Raw genomic sequence first — 20,285 nt, 5'->3', positions numbered from 1 at the left:
ATATATATATATATATATATATATATATATATGAATTTGTCAAGTTTACATTTTCGAGTAACTGCTAGAAATCTGGTGCACATATCAACGAACAGTGTTATAAACAGATTCTTGACGTTGTATACAGGCATTAATCTATAATCATATCCGTTATTTATCATACATCAGTCTGATGTGTCACGCCCGATTTAGCTTAGGTTCACGTACGTTTCTAAGTTACCCGCTCTACAATAAGATGGTTTTAATGGCAACCTTTGGCAATTTTTTAAAAAGTATTTGTACTGTGTGATAGTTACACTTCCTACATACAACCTCTTTGGTCCCTCTGTTTAGTTTACCCAGGACATTAGCACGTATCGGATGTAGCTGATGTGTCTGTGTTTGTATCATTGTTTTTCCGCGGTTTTAGGCAGTGTTAACGTGCCATTACGTTATGTAAAGTGTTTACGTACCAGTGATTATAAGAATAATGGTTGATAATTGTAATGCATCTCCGTCTGGGGTGCAGACATTTAACAAAATAAGGTAAACATTCTGTTTCTGATGGTGTGATGAAAAGCGTTATCACGAAGGTAACAAAAGTAGACCAACAATTACAGTGATGTCCATTTGGATGAAGTAGGCATATATAGAAGGCTTTGGTTGACCATGACGGAGTAAGCGGTTGTTTGTTGAAATGTTGACTGTGTTTGACGCCAGTTGTGAATAATCACTGTGGGATCTCGACACCCAGGACGCACGTAAGTGAAGTTGTTTCCTCACTATTTTTCCTCGTACCTTCATTTATGCTTTAATTCTGATGAAATAAATGGATAGTATAACTGCATAGGTATGTTTTGGGTATTATAACTTTCGCACATCCAGCAAATGTTAGGTTACGTTTGTTTGGCTTGTTAGGGTAGGTTCAGTTTGGCCAAATATGTTTTTTCCGGTGGGTTTTGATGGATTTTGAACGATTCTGACCTGCGTGTGTCACGCAAATCACTACCTTTTTGTGATATATATCACACAAAATTCCAGTTACCATTGGGGTCCCCCATTATCGTTGGATAAAGTGGGGGGAGGGGATAGAATATATCAAAATGTGAATTGTGGTGGGAATGTGGGAATTATGTAAACACGTCCAAAACCAACGGAAAATGACTTAATTCCAATTTTCAAACGTGTGGATGTCCGTAACGATACTATTAGCATGTTTTCTTATAGTTTGTGCAGAAACTGTGTTTACATACGAATATCAAAAGAAATATTTTGTTGACATCTTGATTTTTGACGTTAGCTTCAAGCACAACGAATGGTTCAAGCAGTTCAGGTTAGAATGTTTCGTCATATTATGTATCTTTATATTATATATATATATATATATATATATATATATATATATATATATATATATGTGTGTGTGTGTGTGTGTGTGTATCTATCATACAAACCTCCAACAGCCAGGATCGAACCCGGGACCCCTGTGAAACAGGCAGGAATGCTACAGCTAGGCTATGGGCCAGGCCCATAGCCTAGCCTTAGCATTCCCGCTTGTTGCATAAGGGTCCCGGGTTTGATCCTGGCTGTTGGAGGTTTGTATGTTCTATGAAGGAGCGCGTTCCTATGCACTTCGTTCATATATATATATATATATATATATATATATATATATATATATATATATATATTTTTTTTTCTTTCAAACTATTCGCCATTTCCCGCGTTAGCGAGGTAGCGTTAAGAACAGAAGACTGGGCCTTGGAGGGAATATCCTCATCTGGCCCCCTTCTCTGTTCCTTGTTTTGGAAAATTAAAAAAAAAAACGAGAGGGGAAGATTTCCAGCCCCCCGCTCCCTCCCCTTTTAGTCGCCTTCTACGACACGCAGGGAATACGTGGGAAGTATTCTTTCTCCCCTATCCCCAGGGATATATATATATATATATATATATATATATATATATATATATATATATATATATATATTTATTTATTTTGCTTTGTCGCTGTCTCCCGCGTTAGCGAGGTAGCACAAGGAAACAGACGAAAGAATGGCCCAACCCACCCACATACACATGTATATACATACACGTCCACACACGCAAATATACATACCTATACATCTCAACGTATACATATATATACACACAGACATATACCTATATACACAAGTACATAATTCATAGTCTGCCTTTATTCATTCTCATCGCCACCTCGCCACACATGAAATTACAACCCCCTCCCCCCTTATGTGTGCGAGGTAGCGCTAGGAAAAGACAACAAAGGCCACATTCGTTCACACTCAGTCTCCAGCTGTCATGTAATAATGCACCGAAACCACAGCTCCCTTTCCACATCAAGGCCCCACAGAACTTTCCATGGTTTACCCCAGACGCGTCACATGCCCTGGTTCAATCCATTGACAGCACGTCGACCCCGGTATACCACATCGTTCCAATTCACTCTATCCCTTGCACGCCTTTCACCCTCCTGCATGTTCAGGCCCCGATCACTCAAAATGTTTTTCACTCCATCTTTCCACCTCCAATTTGGTCTCCCACTTCTCCTCGTTCCCTCCACCTCTGACACATATATCCTCTTTGTCAATCTTTCCTCACTCATTCTCATGTGACCAAACCATTTCAAAACACCCTCTGCTGCTCTCTCAACCACACTCTTTTTATTACCACACATCTCTCTTACCCTATTATTACTTACTCGATCAAACCACCTCACACCACATATTGTCCTCAAACATCTCATTTCCAGCACATCCACCCTCCTGCTCACAACTTTATCCATAGCCCACGCTTCGCAACCATACAACATCGTTGGAACCACTATTCCTTCAAACATACCCATTTTTGCTTTCCGAGATAATGCTCTCGACTTCCATACATTCGTCAAAGCTCCCAGAATTTTCGCCCCCTCCCCCACCCTATGATTCACTTCCGCTTCCATGGTTCCATCTGCTGCCAAATCCACTCCCAGATATCTAAAACACTTTACTTCCTCCAGTTTTTCTCCATTCAAACTTACCTCCCAATTGACTTGTCCTTCAACCCTACTGTACCTAATAACCTTGCTCTTATTCATATTTACTCTCAACTTTCCTGCCTCAAGAGTGCCTTCTGCCTTTTCTTTTTTTTTTTTCTAAAATCAGGATAGTTAGAAGAGAGGAAGAAGTAGTGGACAGGGGAAGGGATAGTTTGAAACTGAAGAGAAGATTGAAGTGTGTACAGGTTTATAAGTTTTTGATGTATGTAGGTAAAGTTCTGGGAGCGTTTTTTTAGATGCCTTATTTATATACCCCCGGCTGACTGGTGGCGCGTCTGTATATATTTTGTATCTTTTTTGTTTTCAATTTATGGAGATTTAGTAAGCTAAGCTAAACATTATTAATTGTAAACATAGATGGAGGACTAGAGCATCTCTGAATACTATGAAGCTTCAAGGGAACCAAGGGTGTTCCATGTTTATTGTTGTAGAGATTTCGGAATTTTCTGTAGTTTATATTATTCTTGCCTTCAAGTCTATGAGCTACTTCTCTTAGATATCAACTGATTGGGTTAATGTTGAATCGTTCTCCCTGCTCTACAGTGTTTTCATTGTAAGGGTAACTTTCATTTGCGACGAATCGTAACGCCATATTTTGTATCCTTAGGAAGTTCAGCATGCGGGACCAGGGAACATTAGTACAGGTAAGTGGGTCAGGACAGTCATAATCATAGCCTTGACTAAGTGTGAGTTTTGGTTCTCTGGTGCCAGCATCTGTACACATTGGTCATGGCTGCTTTCCCTTTTGGGAATCTCTTTCTTCCGCAGCTGCAGCTCTTCTTGTGCGTTATCTTGTTACCATATATGATAACATCGTTGGATCTTATTCTTCCCAAGCACCACTATGGTATATTTGTTAATCGTTGCTTTTTATCTTCCAGCCCTTTCCGAACTTCTGTCTGGGAGTGTGTTGTTCGATACTACCCTTTGAGTGGCGGCAACGGCAAATAAGACGTCCATGCTCATAGCATCCACTTGTGGGAGAAATGTCAGCTGTGTAGGTCATGAATTGCGTTACTGATAGGATGCTGTCCTGAGGGGACTTGGCTCAGTACGGGGAATTTGGGTGACGTTGCAGAGTTGATTTCCGCAGTGCGTTGAGTTAAGAAAGTTACGCAGTTGTAAGATATCTGGCATGACTAGTTGTTATAGTTTATGTTGTAGGCCGATAATTCACGTTTTCTTAAAAACTGTGCTTCTGTCTTTTTGTATAACTGTACAATTTATACCGTACTTTTTTCCTTTCTTGTCACAATCGCAATTGCAGAGGTGGTGGTGCTTTTGCCTGTTTGGAACCCGCATTGATGAGGGTAATATAGGCTGTGTTCATGGTAACCTCTTTACCTAACGTTTATCATTCTTTCAAAATGTTTCTCCTGGCCTTCCAGGAGAGATATGAGGCGGTATTACTTCGAGTACGTTTCTAGCATCCCTGGTTTGGTATCGTTATTCTGGCATTTCTGAACCTTCGAGGAAAGTATCCTGTAGATGTTGAGAAGGTAAAGACGTCCTTCTGGAGGTAGCATGCCGACTTACCTCTTACCTATTTCACCTTTTACCTGGGCTGAGTTCTTGGTTTTCCTAGATGGGTATACGAAGTTCCGGCAAGTCAGTTGCCAACGAGAGGCAGTTGTAGGTGAGTGTCGGGCTGAGTCTATAATTTGGTGTGGGATGGTTCCTTCTCTGTTTGAGTCAGACAGTCAATTATTTCGTTTTCATGACTTTGGTTATTGTTTCTGTTTTCTTCGGACATAATCTTGAAGACTGTTTTCCATGTGTTCATAATTTCTATCCCCGTACCTTCGTCATCATCAGTTTTTTTCATTGGTGCCATTTAGATATCTGATGTTACCTGTGGGTCACTATATTTCCTCGCTAGGGAGTTGATCGTATACTTCCCCAGCGCAGGTTATGTTCTTATGCTGTGTTCCATGAAGGTCTGCTGGAGGTTTTTACACTGTTGGTTACCAGGTTATGTCCAGCCGTAGAAGTTGGCGTGGGCTGGGATATACTATTTCTTGAGTGGTCGGAGGGTACGATAATGTCTCGCGTGTGTTGATGAGGACAGCAGATGAATGTTCTTTGTCGATGATTCCATGCGACTTATCTGCAGCTTCGTCTGCTTCATCAGTTTGTTTCCCTACAGAGTCGATATTGAGGAGAGTTGTGTCGATTGTGTCGCAGAATAGCCAGCCGTTCTGTAGCGGGAATGAGGATTGGAGTGGTTGCTATAGCGACTGTTATGGGAATATGATCGCTACTTGTGAGGTCACCTTATCCGATGTGGACGTTATGGGAGGTTCTGCCGTTGTCTGTGTGGTTGTCTATGATTGATCTATAAAGGCTGGAAAGTTTGGCCCCTCGGATGTTGAGCGCCAAAATGATTTTCTGCTTGTAATATATATTTCTGCTTATGATATTTCTAGTAGGGTATACGCAATGTTTGTATGTCTAGCGTTAAAATCAACGGTGATATAGGTTAGTTCTGGTATCCTTAAGAATCTCGTAGAAATCCGTGGACATGAAATACCCTCTTCCAAGGAGAATTCAGAATTCAATATTAACTGATGATTATAATTCGGTGTGACCTGTGAGAAAGACAGGCTTGGCCGGGTCTTATTTGCGGTTCAGTTATTTACGCTTTGCGATTATTGCTTTTACTTGAAATCACTATCTGTAGCTGAGGTTGGGTGATATTTCTTATTTCCATCGAAGGCATTTTTTGGTTAGTCTGGATTTCTCTCCGTGGGAGGTTCTTTTCAGAGCATAGTGAGCATATTTTGTAATCAGAAGGTTTTACTCATTACTGTGTTGTGTGGATATCATTGGCATTCCACTTCTAGCAAGTGAACAGAGAGAGAAATTGCTCCGCTTCACTTTGGTTGCCGGGTAATGAACAGATAGCAGAGTCTGAGTACATATTGGCGGGCTTGATCAGTCATTTCTACCATGTCAGTCTGGATTTTTTCTGTTTTTTGTCTGAATTGTAAGACAGATTTGCCCATGTCTTTTGCTTTTATCTCAGATTTGTTTCAGGTCACATCCTTGAGGGAATCTGATATTCTTCAGTATGAGGGATATTGGGGCTGTGAATCTTCTGTTTTCCAATGCTTAGGTGACTGTATTATTGAACATTGAATCCTATGGTTTGACACCTCTTTGTTTCGCCATAGCTGTTGGTAATGTTAATGTCAACTGGAAGAATGTTCCCCTAAGCGAGGAATTCTAGTTATCGAGTTTTCTTTGCCTTTCAGCTTTCTCCATTATCAGAGTCCACTTTGGCTTTTGAGTTTCACCTTCACGCTCGGCTTGTTGCTCTCGTAGTGGCTGGCCGTGGTATCGAGCGGACGTATCTCTGACCATCCCCGTCTCTCTAGGCTTACCCTCTTAAGTCTACTTTGGCTTAAGGTACTTTAAGTCTCCCCTTGATGTTTTAGCCATTACCCTCTGTCGTGTGGATCTTTAAAGCTGTTTGTACAAAAGTTTGGGGCACACTAGCTCCAGCCTTTTTCCCTTCATTAGATTCCTGCAGCGCACAGGAAGCCGGCCACGTCCATTACATGGGACCGCAGGTGATAAAGTGCTTTGATGTGTCTGCGTCTGTCTGTGGAAAGTGTAGTGCAGTTGCATTGTAAGTGTCCGGTGTCTTCGTTTCGTTACGGTAGTTGCTTCATGGTTATGAAAGATTTTCGGATATGTTGAAAACGTGTAGTGTTGAAGGGATGATCAGGTGATGTCCAGAGGTTACAATGGGAAAGTGTGACTCGTGTTTGTATGGGGATTGTAATTTCTGATGGATGTAAGTCTGTCGGGTTGGAGTGTGAAATATATGTTAGAAGGGCATATGTGTAGTGGTTCTTGGATTATTTAAGTGTGGATGTATTTTGTTAGAGTTATATTTGTTCGACTCTGTGCGTAAAGGTTGTAGAAATGTGAGGCACGGTTAAGATTTTTATTTCTAGATACAAGGTGGAGTTTAGTTATAGAGTAGTTTAGATGGGAGGAGGTCTAGTGATGCTGCACAGAACTGAATTCCAAGTATGTTGAGGTGGGACTATACTGGGAGGATCTTTCTTTCGTTGTGTAGGTTTTGAATGTTTGTGGCTGCTAGGCAGCCGGTGATTGTCCTGGGTGCACTATTGTGTGTGGCTTGCAGCTTTGTTGTATTTACTTTTGAGAGGGTTTGCGACCAGGCGTAGTGTAGAATAGGCTGGATCTATCGGGGTGGTTAATAAAAACCCATCAAAGTTTTTGAGCTGTATTAAAAGTTTTCGGCTTGTGCCGAAGCCCTCTTCAGTAAGACTGTCATAAAGATGAATTTCTGGATATACGGAGTCGAATTTCTCACCCAGCTGTCCACACACCCTGTTTTCACGTAGTCTGCTGGTTGCCCTGGTCCCCAAGCCCGTCCCCTTACATCAATTAGCCTTCATATTCGCAACTTGATTTGCCCTTCCTATGAAAGCAACGTTTTTCGAACGTGTTAGTGAGAAACGCCTTGGCAAGTGCCCATATTATCCACTGGAGAAGTGGCCATCAACCTTGACTCTTTCATAGAATAGGTAGCTAAAGATGGGAATGAGATGGCGAGGGAATGTAGGGGAACGGTAGCCTTAATAAGGTAGCGCCAGGAAGAGATGAAATTAGATGGCTTCATTATCTTTCATTCACTGTCTAGCCATCTTGTACAGTGCTCTGAAGCCACAGTCCCCTTGGCCACAATTAGGCTTCACAAACCTACCCGTGATTGTGATTTTCCTTGACCGCTTCATATTCCCTTGTTCTGTCCATTGGTAGTACGTCTTCCCCTGTACACCATATCTCTCCAATTCGCACTATCCCGTTTACAACTTTTACCCTTCTGCATGTGCAGACCAAGAGTACTCACAACCTTTTCCACTCCATTATTCTACTTATAATGTGGTCTAAAAGCAATTAAGTAATAATGACAAAGTCTTCCCAGGAGACGGGGCGAGCGCGTAGCACTTACTCAACCGTAGGAAAATGCAGAGTTACGAAGAAGCAGCCGTTTAAGTTCCGTGTTGTCAGGTGTTGTGTATGAGAGGGAGAGACTGTATGTTTGTAGACAGAAAGCCAGTGGGTGAAGGTGGGTGAGGCAGGAAGAAAAGACAGCCACCTTGAAGGTAACTTGATTGTTAGCTCAGTGCACTACAGTCACTAACTTTACCCACTACCTTGGCAGGTATATATATATATATGGATAGGAGATTAAGAATACTTCCCACGTATTCCCTGCGTGTCGTAGAAGGCGACTAAAAGGGGAGGGAGCGGGGGGCTGGAAATCCTCCCCTCTCGTTTTTTTTTTTTAAATTTTCCTAAAGAAGGAACAGAGGGGGCCAGGTGAGGATATTCCAAAAAAGGCCCAGTCCTCTGTTCTTAACGCTACCCCGCTAACGCGGGAAATGGCGAATAGTTTAAAAGAAACAAAGAAAAATATATATATATATATATATATATATATATATATATATATATATATATATATATATATATATATATATGAGAGAGAGAGAGAGAGAGACAGAGAGAGAGAGAGAGAGGCGTACTGTAATTATCTTTATCTGTGTGGCACTGTTATCGAAATCATGATGGTGGAGGAAGGGAAGTGAAACGCACTGAGCACTCGCTCGAGAGACCCTAAGATGTGCAGTGCTGCTGCTGTCTGAAGTATGAAATCTAGAATAATAGAAAATAGTACTTTTATATCTCTTATATTTCTATGACCATAACCCATCTTAAGCTTTAGTTACGAGCTCGTACCCTCTAGTTATGATTACGAAACTCGTCAGCTAAATTCCAATAAGCGGGGGAAAATGTATGTCTGTCCTTCGTTACCGTCCATTTACATACAGAAGCCGTATGAGGACGCCTTAGTAAAATGGCATAAAAACTTCCTCATGGATATATTTTATGCTAATGTGTAGTGATTACAGTCATTAGCAGGATGTATTGGTATCTTCATCAGGCAAGAGTTGCCTATTTGTCTGAGAGTAATTAAGTTCTTTCGGGTTATATTCCCTTGTTTTCAATAAGGATTCTTTTGGTATGATGTGACACACACACACACACACACACACACACACACACACACACACACACACACACTGGCCTCCGTGGTGTAGGGATTGGTGTTTGCTGACCTGAGTCATCAAGGGCCAGCTCGAGGTTCGAATCCTGAGTTTGGCAGTTGGTCCAAACCCATCCTAGGTGTTCATGCTCCCTTCGAGGGTTTGCGTGTTTGCAACATACATAGGAGTAAAGACAGGGTACATAAATACAGGCTTGAAGGACGGAGCAACACGAACGTAAAACTCTTTCCTCGTAACACAGAAATCTAACACTTCCATAGATTCAAAAATAAATTATCAGATTAAGAGCAGGTAAGTAGGGTAAAGGATTTCAGAGAGAAGAATTGTGGAGGAATGTGGTAAGGATATATGAGGAAATTATTAACAAAATTCAGATTGTTATCACAATGGAAGCCACAGTAGCTCCAAAAACTAATAAGACTTACTGAAGACAAGATTTTAGAAAGCTTTGGGCATTGGAAGAATACTAAAAGGTCTTGACCCATACAAGGCTCATGGTCCCGATGAAAAAAAAAATCATATGTGTTGAAGATGTGTACAGATATGTGCCCTTGACACACATCTGTAGATGCTGTTGGAGGATACCCAAGATGCCAAGGGAATGAGAAAGGGCACACGTCATTCCTATCCATAAGAATGGTGACCGGGAAGAGGCGCTGAACCTCAAACGTGTTCCCCCGACTCATATGGTCGGTAAGGAGGGTGTATTCCTGGTACCTGCATTACCAGAAAGCATTTGACACTATACGGCATAGGAAGCCGTTTAATAAATTAGATCACCAGGTAAGGAAAATAATGAAGAAGACTCCTTCAATGGACAGGTTACCTTAGTGAAAGAGAACAAAAGACAGTCTTTATGAAATGGATGGAGGTCGTTAGTCGGGTGTAGGAGGGATGTTGTTGCTCTGGGATCGTTGCACTTCATGATCTGTGTGAACGGGACATGCCAAGAGGTTTGAACTCCTACATGAACTTATTTGTATGTGAAAAGATTTAAGTGAATTGCATTGACTTACAAGAGGAACTTAACAGACTCCAGAGTTGATCTGATGCGTGGTTAGTGAAGTTCAGTCTAAGTAAATGTAATGCGAGTCCCTGAAATTAATATATAATGTGAGCTTTCTGGCGACACCTCGCAACCCACTGTATACATTATATAACTTGTGACGACGTCTGGCATCGAGCGCGCTGTTGCCAGTCCTTTTTTTTTCTCCCCTCTTTTTTTTTTTTTTGCCAACAAAGTTGGTGATATCGTGTCAAACACACACTTCTCGGACATGCAGGACACATTTTTTTTTTTCTGGGCACAGTTCCCCGGCGGCGATCGTGCGAAAGCGATGATTGTGGGCCAAATAAATCGAGAGAACCCAGGGAACGCCCGAAGCATATAAATCGCGGCTGAAATGAACAAGGAAGCAGACCACTAACAAAATGTAGAAACACGTTGACCATTAAACAGGATTCTTGTAATTCGACTCATACCCGCTTGCTACGCTTTATGTCGCTCGACAGTATAGAAAAAAAACAAGAAAATCGATACAGACACAAAGTCAGTAATGACATGGGAAACAGGTGAATACATGAAAGCATTTTAACGACTCAGAAAAGAACACGTTTGTTTGACTCCGATGTTACAGACTATTATTGGAACAAATTCCCCCCCCCCCCCCCCCCACCCCTCAGGGGTGGTCGTCAACATGTTCGTGACAATTCAATATCCTTCTCTTTCCAATTTCTCGATCGTAAGAAAATATCTTCCGTAAAGAAAATATAAGACAATACGAACAATATCTCCATATATATATATATATATATATATATATATATATATATATATATATATATATATATATATATATAAATCAGGAGTTGTGGGAGTATGTGATAGAGTATAGGAAAGTAAATTCTAGATTGATATGGGTAAAACTGAAAGTTGATGGAGAGAGATGGGTGATTATTGGTGCATATGCAACTGGGCATGAGAAGAAAGATCATGAGAGGCAAGTGTTTTGGGAGCAGCTGAATGAGTGTGTTAGTGGTTTTGAAGCACAAGACCGGGTTATAGTGATGGGTGATTTGAATGCAAAGGTGAGTAATGTGGCAGTTGAGGGAATAATTGGTATACATGGAGTGTTCAGTGTTGTAAATGGAAATGGTGAAGAGCTTGTGGATTTATGTGCTGAAAAAGGACTGGTGATTGGGAATATCTGGTTTAAAAAGCGAGATATACATAAGTATACGTATGTAAGTAGGAGAGATGGCCAGAGAGCGTTATTGGATTACGTGTTAATTGATAGACGCACGAATGAGAGACTTTTGGATGTTAATGTGCTGAGAGATGCAACTGGAGGGATGTCTGATCATTATCTTGTGGAGGCGAAGGTGAAGATTTTTGGGGTTTTCAGAAGAGAGAATGTTAGGGTGAAGAGAGTGGTGAGAGTAAGTGAGCTTAGGAAGGAGACTTGTGTGAGGAAGTACCAGGAGAGACTGAGTACAGAATGGAAAAAGGTGAGAACAAAGAAGGTAAGGGGAGTGGGGGAGGAATGGGATGTATTTAGGGAAGCAGTGATGGATTGCGCAAAAGATGCTTGTGGCATGAGAAGCGTGGGAGGTGGGTTGATTAGAAGGGGTAGTGAGTGGTGGGATGAAGAAGTAAGATTATTAGTGAAAGAGAAGAGAGAGGCATTTGGACGATTTTTGCAGGGAAAAAATGCAAATGAGTGGGAGAGGTATAAAAGAAAGAGACAGGAGGTCAAGAGAAAGGTGCAAGAGGTGAAAAAGAGGGCAAATGAAAGTTGGGGTGAGAGGGTATCATTAAATTTTAGGGAGAATAAAAAGATATTTTGGAAGGAGGTAAATAAAGTGCGTAAGATAAGGGAGCAAATGGGAACTTCAGTGAAGGGGGCTAATGGAGAGGTGATAACAAGTACTGGTGATGTGAGAAGGAGATGGAGTGAGTATTTTGAAGGTTTGTTTAATGTATTTGATGATAGAGTGGCAGATATAGGGTGTTTTGGTCGAGGTGGTGTGCAAAGTGAGAGGGTTAGGGAAAATGATTTGGTAAATAGAGAAGAGGTAGTAAAAGCTTTACGGAAGATGAAAGCCGGCAAGGCAGCAGGTTTGGATGGTATTGCAGTGGAATCTATTAAAAAAGGGGGTAAGTGTATTGTTGACTGGTTGGTAAGGTATTTAATGTATGTATGATTCATGGTGAGGTGCCTGAGGATTGGCGGAATGCTTGCATAGTGCCATTGTACAAAGGCAAAGGGGATAAGAGTGAGTGCTCAAATTACAGAGGTATAAGTTTGTTGAGTATTCCTGGGAAATTATATGGGAGGGTATTGATTGAGAGGGTGAAGGCATGTACAGAGCATCAGATTGGGGAAGAGCAGTGTGGTTTCAGAAGTGGTAGAGGATGTGTGGATCAGGTGTTTGCTTTGAAGAATGTATGTGAGAAATACTTAGAAAAGCAAATGGATTTGTATGTAGCATTTATGGATCTGGAGAAGGCATATGATAGAGTTGATAGAGATGCTCTGTGGAATGTACTAAGAATATTTGGTGTGGGAGGCAAGTTGTTAGAAGCAGTGAAAAGTTTTTATCGAGGATGTAAGGCATGTGTACGTGTAGGAAGAGAGGAAAGTGATTGGTTCTCAGTGAATGTATGTTTGCGGCAGGGGTGTGTGATGTCTCCATGGTTGTTTAATTTGTTTATGGATGGGGTTGTTAGGGAGGTGAATGCAAGAGTTTTGGAAAGAGGGGCAAGTATGAAGTCTGTTGGGGATGAGAGAGCTTGGGAAGTGAGTCAGTTGTTGTTTCCTGATGATACAGCGCTGGTGGCTGATTCATGTGAGAAACTGCAGAAGCTGGTGACTGAGTTTGGTAAAGTGTGTGAAAGAAGAAAGTTAAGAGTAAATGTGAATAAGAGCAAGGTAATTAGGTACAGTAGGGTTGAGGGTCAAGTCAACTGGGAGGTAAGTTTGAATGGAGAAAAACTGGAGGAAGTGAAGTGTTTTAGGTATCTGGGATTGGATCTGGCAGCGGATGGAACCATGGAAGCGGAAGTGAATCATAGGGTGGGGGAGGGGGCGAAAATTCAGGGAGCCTTGAAGAATGTGTGGAAGTCGAGAACATTATCTCGGAAAGCAAAAATCCGTATGTTTGAAGGAATAGTGGTTCCAACAATGTTGTATGGTTGCGAGGCGTGGGCTATGGATAGAGTTGTGCGCAGGAGGATGGATGTGCTGGAAATGAGATGTTTGAGGACAATATGTTGTGTGAGGTGGTTTGATCGAGTAAGTAATGTAAGGGTAAGAGAGATGTGTGGAAATAAAAAGAGTATGGTTGAGAGAGCAGAAGAGGGTGTTTTGAAGTGGTTTGGGCACATGGAGAGAATGAGTGAGGAAAGATTGACCAAGAGGATATATGTGTCAGAGGTGGAGGGAACGAGGAGAAGTGGGAGACCAAATTGGAGGTGGAAAGATGGAGTGAAAAAGAGAGGAAATTGATTGGTTCCCAGTGAATGTCAATTTACGGCAGGGGTGCATGATGTCTCTATGGTTGTTTAATTTGTTTATGGATGGGGTTGTTAGGGAGGTGAATGCAAGACTTTTGGAGAGGGGCAAGTATGCAGTGTGTTGTGGGTGAGAGGGCTTGGGAAGTGAGTCATTTGTTCTTCGCTGATGATACAGGCAGCGCTGGTGGCTGATTCGGTTGAGAAACATCAGACATTGGTGACTGAGTTTGGTAAAGCGTGTGAAAGAAGAAAGCTGAGAGTAAATGTGAATAAGAGCAAGGTTATTAGGTTCAGTAGGATTGAGGGACAAGTTAATTGGGAGTTAAGTGTGAATGGAGAAAAACTGGAGGAAGTGAAGTGTTTTATATATCTGGGAGTGGATTTAGCAGCGGATGGAACCATGGAAGCGGAAGTGAGTCACAGAGTGGGGAGGGGGCGAAAGTTCTGGGAGCGTTGAACAATGTGTGGAAGGCGAGAACGTTACCTCGGAGAGCAAGAATGGGTATGTCTCTGTGAATAATATTCCAACAATGTTATATGGGCGCGAGACATGGGCTATAGATAGGGTTGTGCGGAGGAGGGTGGATGTGTTGGAAATGAAATTTTTGAGGACATTATATCGTGTGAGGTGCTTTGATGGAATAAGTAATGAAAGGGTAAGAGAGATGTGTGGTAATAAAAAGAGTGTGGTTGATAGAGCAGAACAGGGTGTGTTGAAATGGTTTGGTCACATGGAAAGAATGAGTGAGGAAAGATTGACAAAGAGGATACATGTGTCAGAGGTGGAGGGAACGGAGAAGTGGGAGACCAACTTGGAGGTGGAAGGATGGAGAGAAAAAGATTTTGAGCGATCGGGGCCTGAGCATACAGAAGGGTGAAAGGCGTGCAAGGAATAGAGTGAATTGGAACGATGTGGTATACCGGGTTCGACGTGCTGTCAGTGGATTGAACAAGGGCATGTGAAGTGTCTGGGGTAAACCATGGAAAGTTTTGTGGGTCCTGGATGTGGAAAAGGAGCTGTGGTTTCGGTGCATTACACATGACAGCTAGAGACTTAGTGTGAACGAATGCGTCCTTTGTCGTTTTTTCCTAACCCTACTTCGCGCAGCGGGATGGGGGATACCCTTTTCATGTGTGGCGGGGTGGTGACGGTAATGGATGAAGGCAGCAAGGATGTATATGTATGTATACGTTGGAATGTATAGGTATGTATATGTGCATGTATGAGCGTTTATGTATATACATGTGTATCTGGGTGGGTTAGGCCATTCTTTCGTCTGTTTCCTTGCACTACCTCGCTAACGCGGGAGACCGCGACTAAGTATAATATATATATATATATATATATATATATATATATATATATATATATATATATATATATATATATATATATATATATATCTTTCTTTCAAACTATTCGCCATTTCCCGCATTAGCGAGGTAGCGTTAAGAACAGGGGACTGGGCCTTTGAGGGAATACCCTCACCTGGCCCAATTCTCTGTTCCTTCTTTAGGAAAATTAAAAAAAAAAAACAGAGAGGAGGATTTCCAGCCCCCCGCTCCCTCCCCTTTTAGTCGCCTTCTACGACACGCAGGGAATACGTGGAAAGTATTCTTAATCCCCTATCCCCAGGGATAATATATATATATATATATATATATATAGATAGATAGATAGATAGGTAGATAGATAGATGTGTGTGTGTGCGTCTGTGTATGTGTGTCTGGGTTGGGTGGGCGGGGGGAGAGTTGTGGAAGAATGTTGACTATTTATAAGAGTGTTTATGTGTTTGTTCTTCTCTGCGACAAAATTGCTGTTAAGTGCAATGTGTTGATATGCTCGCCGGCCAGCTGTTAGTTACCTTGGCCGTATCCATACACAATAAAACCCTCCCACCGAACGCCTCAGTAAACATGGAACACTCTATCACCCTCATAAAGAAGAAGAGGATGACAACATATTCTCTCATCCTTGTAATCTGATTTACGTCAGACACGACGGGATGAAATAAGAAGGAAGTTCCTCCCGTGTGATCTGGTCAGCGTCATCAACGTCAGATTGTCGTCAGCTTAGCTTGCCATTAGCGAGGATGAAGGCCCAGCACGCCAATATCCAGCTGTCGCCTCGTGTTCTGAGATTATATTGATGTACCGGAAACCCTCTCCTCTGAAATGAAATTATATATATATGTATATATATATATATATATATATATATATATATATATATATATATATATATATATATATTTTTTTTTTTTTTATTATTATACTTTGTCGCTGTCTCCCGCGTTTGCGAGGTAGCGCAAGGAAACAGACGAAAGAAATGGCCCAACCCCCCCCATACACATGTATATACATACGTCCACACACGCAAATATACATACCTACACAGCTTTCCATGGTTTACCCCAGACGCTTCACATGCCCTGATTCAATCCACTGACAGCACGTCAACCCCGGTATACCACATCGCTCCAATTCACTCTATTCCTTGCCCTCCTTTCACCCTCCTGCATGTTCAGGCCCCGATCACACAAAATCTTTTTCACTCCATCTTTCCACCTCCAATTTGGTCTCCCTCTTCTCCTCGTTCCCTCCACCTCCGACATATATATATATATATATATATATATATATATATATATATATATATATATATATATATATATATATATATGTATGTATGTATTAGGGACAATAAAAAAATGTATTGGAAGGATGTAAATATAATGCGTAAGACAAGATAACAAATGGGAACATTGGTGAAGGGGGCTAATGGGGAGGCAATAACAAGTAGTGGTGAAGTGAGAAGGAGATTGAGTGAGTATATTGAAGGTTTGTTGAATATGTTTGATGATAGAGTGGCAGATATAGGGTGTTTTGGTCGAGGTGGTGTGCGAAGTGAGAGGGTCATGGAGAGTGATTTGGTAAACAAGGAAGAGGTAGTGAAAGCTTTGCGGAAGTCTAAAGCCGACAAGGCCACTGGTTTGGATGGTATTGCTGTGGAATTTATTGTAAAAGGTGGGTAATTGTGTAGTTGACTGGTTGGTAAGGATACTCACTGTATGTATAGTTCATGGTGAAGTGCCTGAGGATTGACGTAATGCATGCATAGTGCCATTGTACAGAGGCAAAGGGGATAAGGTTGAGTGTTCAGACTACAGAAGTATAAGTTCGTTGAGTATTCCTGGGAAATTATATGGGAGGGTATTAATCGAGAGGGCGAAGGCATGTACAGAGCATCAGATTGGGGAAGAGCAGTGTGGTTTCAGAAGTGGTAGAGGACGTGTGGATCAGGTGTTTGTTTTGAAGAATGTATGTGAGAAATGCTCAGAAAAGCAAATGGATTTGTATGTAGCATTTATGGATCTGGAGAAGGCATATGATAGAGTTGACAGAGATGCTTTGTGGAAGGTATTAAGAGTATATGTTGTGGGAGGTAAGTTGCGAGAATCAGTGAAAAGTTTTCACCAAGGAGTAAGGCATGTGTACGAGTAGGAAGACAGGAAAGTGATTGGTTCCCAGTGAATGATGGTTTGCGGCAGGGGTGCGTGATGGAGCTGTTAGAGAGGTGAATGCAAGAGTTTTGGAGAGACGAGCAAGTATGTAGTCTATTGTGGATGAGAGGGCTTGAGACTCAAGTGAGTCAGTTGTTCTACTCTGATGATACAGCACTGGTGGCTGATTCAGGTGAGAAACTGCAGAAGTTGGTGACTGATTTTGGTTAAGTGTGTGAAAGAAGAAAGCGGAGAGTAAATGTGAAAAACAGCAAGGTTATTAGGTTCAGTAGTTAAATGGGGGGTAAGATTAAACGGAGAAAAACTAGAGAATTGAAGTGTTTTAGTTACCTGGGAGTGGATTTAGTAGTGGATGGAACCATGGAAGCGGAAGTGAGTCACAGGGTGGGGGAAGGGGCGAAGGTTCTGGTAGCGTTGAACAATGTCTGGAAGGCGAGACAATTATCTCGGAAAACAAAAATGGGTATGTTTGAAGGAATAGTGGTTCCAATAATGATATATGGTTGCGAAGCATGAGAGAGGGTTGTACGGAGGAGGATGGATGTGTTGGAAATGAATTGTTTGAGAACAATATGTGGTGTGGGGTGGTTGATCGAATAAGTAATGAAAGGGTGAGAGATGTGTAGTAAAAAAAAGAAAGTGTTGTGGAGGGAGCAATAACTGCACGTCGACCCCGCTATACCACATCGTTCCAATTCACTCCATTCCTCGCACGCCTTTCACCCTCCTGTATGTTCGGCCCCCAACCGTTCAAAATTGTTTTCACTCCATCCTTCCACCTCCAATTTGGTCTCCCACTTCTCGTTCCCTCCACCTCTGACACATATATCTTCTTTGTCAATCTTTCCTCACTCATTATCTCCATGTCACCAAACCATATCAATACACCTTCTGTTTTCTCAATCACACTCTTTTTATTACCATATATCTCTCTTATCCTTTCATTACTTACTCGATCAAACCACCTTATACCACATATTGTCCTCAAACATTTCATTTCCAACACATGCACCCTCCTCCGCACAACCCTATCTATAGCCCATGCCTCTCAACCGTATAACATTGTTGGAACCACTATTCCTTCAGACTTACCTATTTTTGCTCCAAGATAATGTTCTCGCCTTCCACACATTTTTTAACGTTTCCAGAATCTTCGCCCCCTCCCCCACCCTGTGATTTACTTCCACTTTGATGGTTCCATCCGCTGCTAAATCCACTCTCAGATATGTAAAACACTTCACTCTCTCCAGTTTTTCTCCCTTCAAACTTGCTTTCGAATTAATTTGTCCCTCAACCTTGCTGTTTTTCTTATTTACTCTCAGCTTTCTTCTTTTACAAACTGTCACCAATTTCTGCAGTTTCTCACCCGAATCAGCCACCAGCGCTGTATCATCAGCGAAGAACTCAACTGACTCACTTCCTAAGCCATCTCATCTACAACAGCCTGCATACTTGCCCCTCTCTCCAAAACTCTTGCATTCACCTCCCTAACAACCCCATCCATAAACAAATTAAATAACCATGGAGACATCACGCACCCCAGCCGCAAACCGACATTCACTTGGAACCAATTACTTTCTTCCCACTCGTACACATGTCTTACATCGTCGAAAAAATCTTTTCACTGCTTCTAGCAAGTTATATCCCACACCATGTACTCTTAATACCTTCCACAAAGCATCTCCATCAACTTTTATCATATAGTTTCTCCAGATCCATAAATGCTACATACATCTTTTTTCTAAGTATTTTCCACGTACATTATTCAAAGCATATATATATATATATATATATATATATATATATATATATATATATATATATATATATATCACCTCTGTATTAAAGTAAGGTCCTGTGGCCTCAATGAAGTGATTGATAGTCATAGGATAGAGAATTTACTCCTTAACCATTCCCTTTCAGTTTTTAAGTTTTATTTTCTTAAATTTGAAGGGCGAAATCAAAGGTAGGTAGATACTCGCTAGCGAAGCATAAGCTTTTCAAGGTTTATAGTCTATATTATATATCACAGATCAGAGAGGTCCACTTGAAGGACGAGAGCTGTTCATTTGAATAGCATTACCTTGCTGGACATCCAAACTGAGGCTATGAAAGAGAAAGCCGGCTGCTTTCTCGTCCTTAGCTACTTGGATCAGCTGTGGTCCGAGTACGTTGAGGAAATCAAGGGCCTTCCAGCGTCTGCAAGAGTAACAGTAATGAGCAGATATTTTATATCCAGGCCGTCGTATTATGTTCTCTCCTACTGTTACCTGAAGCCTGCAGCGCCACCTTATGCACAGGTAGATGCCCAGCTTCAGTTCCGTACCAACCGCCTGTCCCTCTTCTTAGCTTGCCGCTTGTCATGTCCACCCTGCCTGAGGAGCTGTGAGGGAAAGGGGAGAGGAGGGTCTCTCTCTCTCTCTCTCTCTCTCTCTCTCTCTCTCTCTCTCTCTCTCTCTCTCTCTCTCTCGCTCGCTAGGGGTCATTCGGCCGAAGCAAGACTTCTGGAGATGATACCGTTGGCCTCGCTGTGCCTTGCGTGCCTTCCGACAGTACCAGTGGGTCATCCACATACCTGGTGTTCATAGTTGATAGGGGAGGCAAGGTATAAGGGCTTTACCAATACGTGGAGTATGTAGGTCTCGAGACAGGTCCCAGAGGGAGGTGATATGAGACAGCGTGTACGAAGTCCCATAGTGTACGAAGTCAAATTGTAGGCTTTCCTCATGCGGGTGATGGCTAGGCCCGGCACGGTGTGGAAACTTGACGGACAGTGCCTTAGGGTTTATCCAGCATGGCTCTCGAAGCTTGGCTTTCCACGACAGGATTATCCTGTCTGTTTGTGCTGATAGGTTCATGGAGAAGTGGGTCTTGATGAATTTACTCGTCAAGTTGTCCCACACAACTTGGCTGCCGCGTTGAAATTTTGTTCGCGTTTCCCCATATAGCCCTGCAGAGATTCTAACAGCATTTCCTTCACCGGTTTACTCGAGGCTGCGCTGGAAAACAGGAGAGCTGGGATAGCAACCTGGGAAGCATTATATACACACACACACACACACACATTATATATATATATATATCTATTTATATATATA

General features: G+C 41.9%; 1 protein-coding gene across 1 annotated transcript in view; it reads left to right on the top strand.

The window, feature by feature from the left end:
- The first annotated feature begins 374 nt into the window (after positions 1-374).
- The window catches only part of LOC139764642 (cyclin-dependent kinase inhibitor 3-like), a 1,341,657-nt gene continuing 1,321,746 nt past the window's right edge, over positions 375-20,285 (top strand). The window contains exon 1 of the mRNA XM_071691493.1: positions 375-740. The gene's annotated coding sequence lies outside the window, so the exon portion shown is untranslated. The remainder of the gene's footprint in view (positions 741-20,285) is intronic.

The sequence above is a fragment of the Panulirus ornatus genome, chromosome 50, assembly GCF_036320965.1.
Source record: "Panulirus ornatus isolate Po-2019 chromosome 50, ASM3632096v1, whole genome shotgun sequence".
Taxonomy (NCBI): Eukaryota; Metazoa; Arthropoda; class Malacostraca; order Decapoda; family Palinuridae; genus Panulirus; species Panulirus ornatus.
The sequence above is the reverse complement of the archived record's forward strand: the minus strand, read 5'-3'. Positions and strand labels throughout refer to the sequence as shown.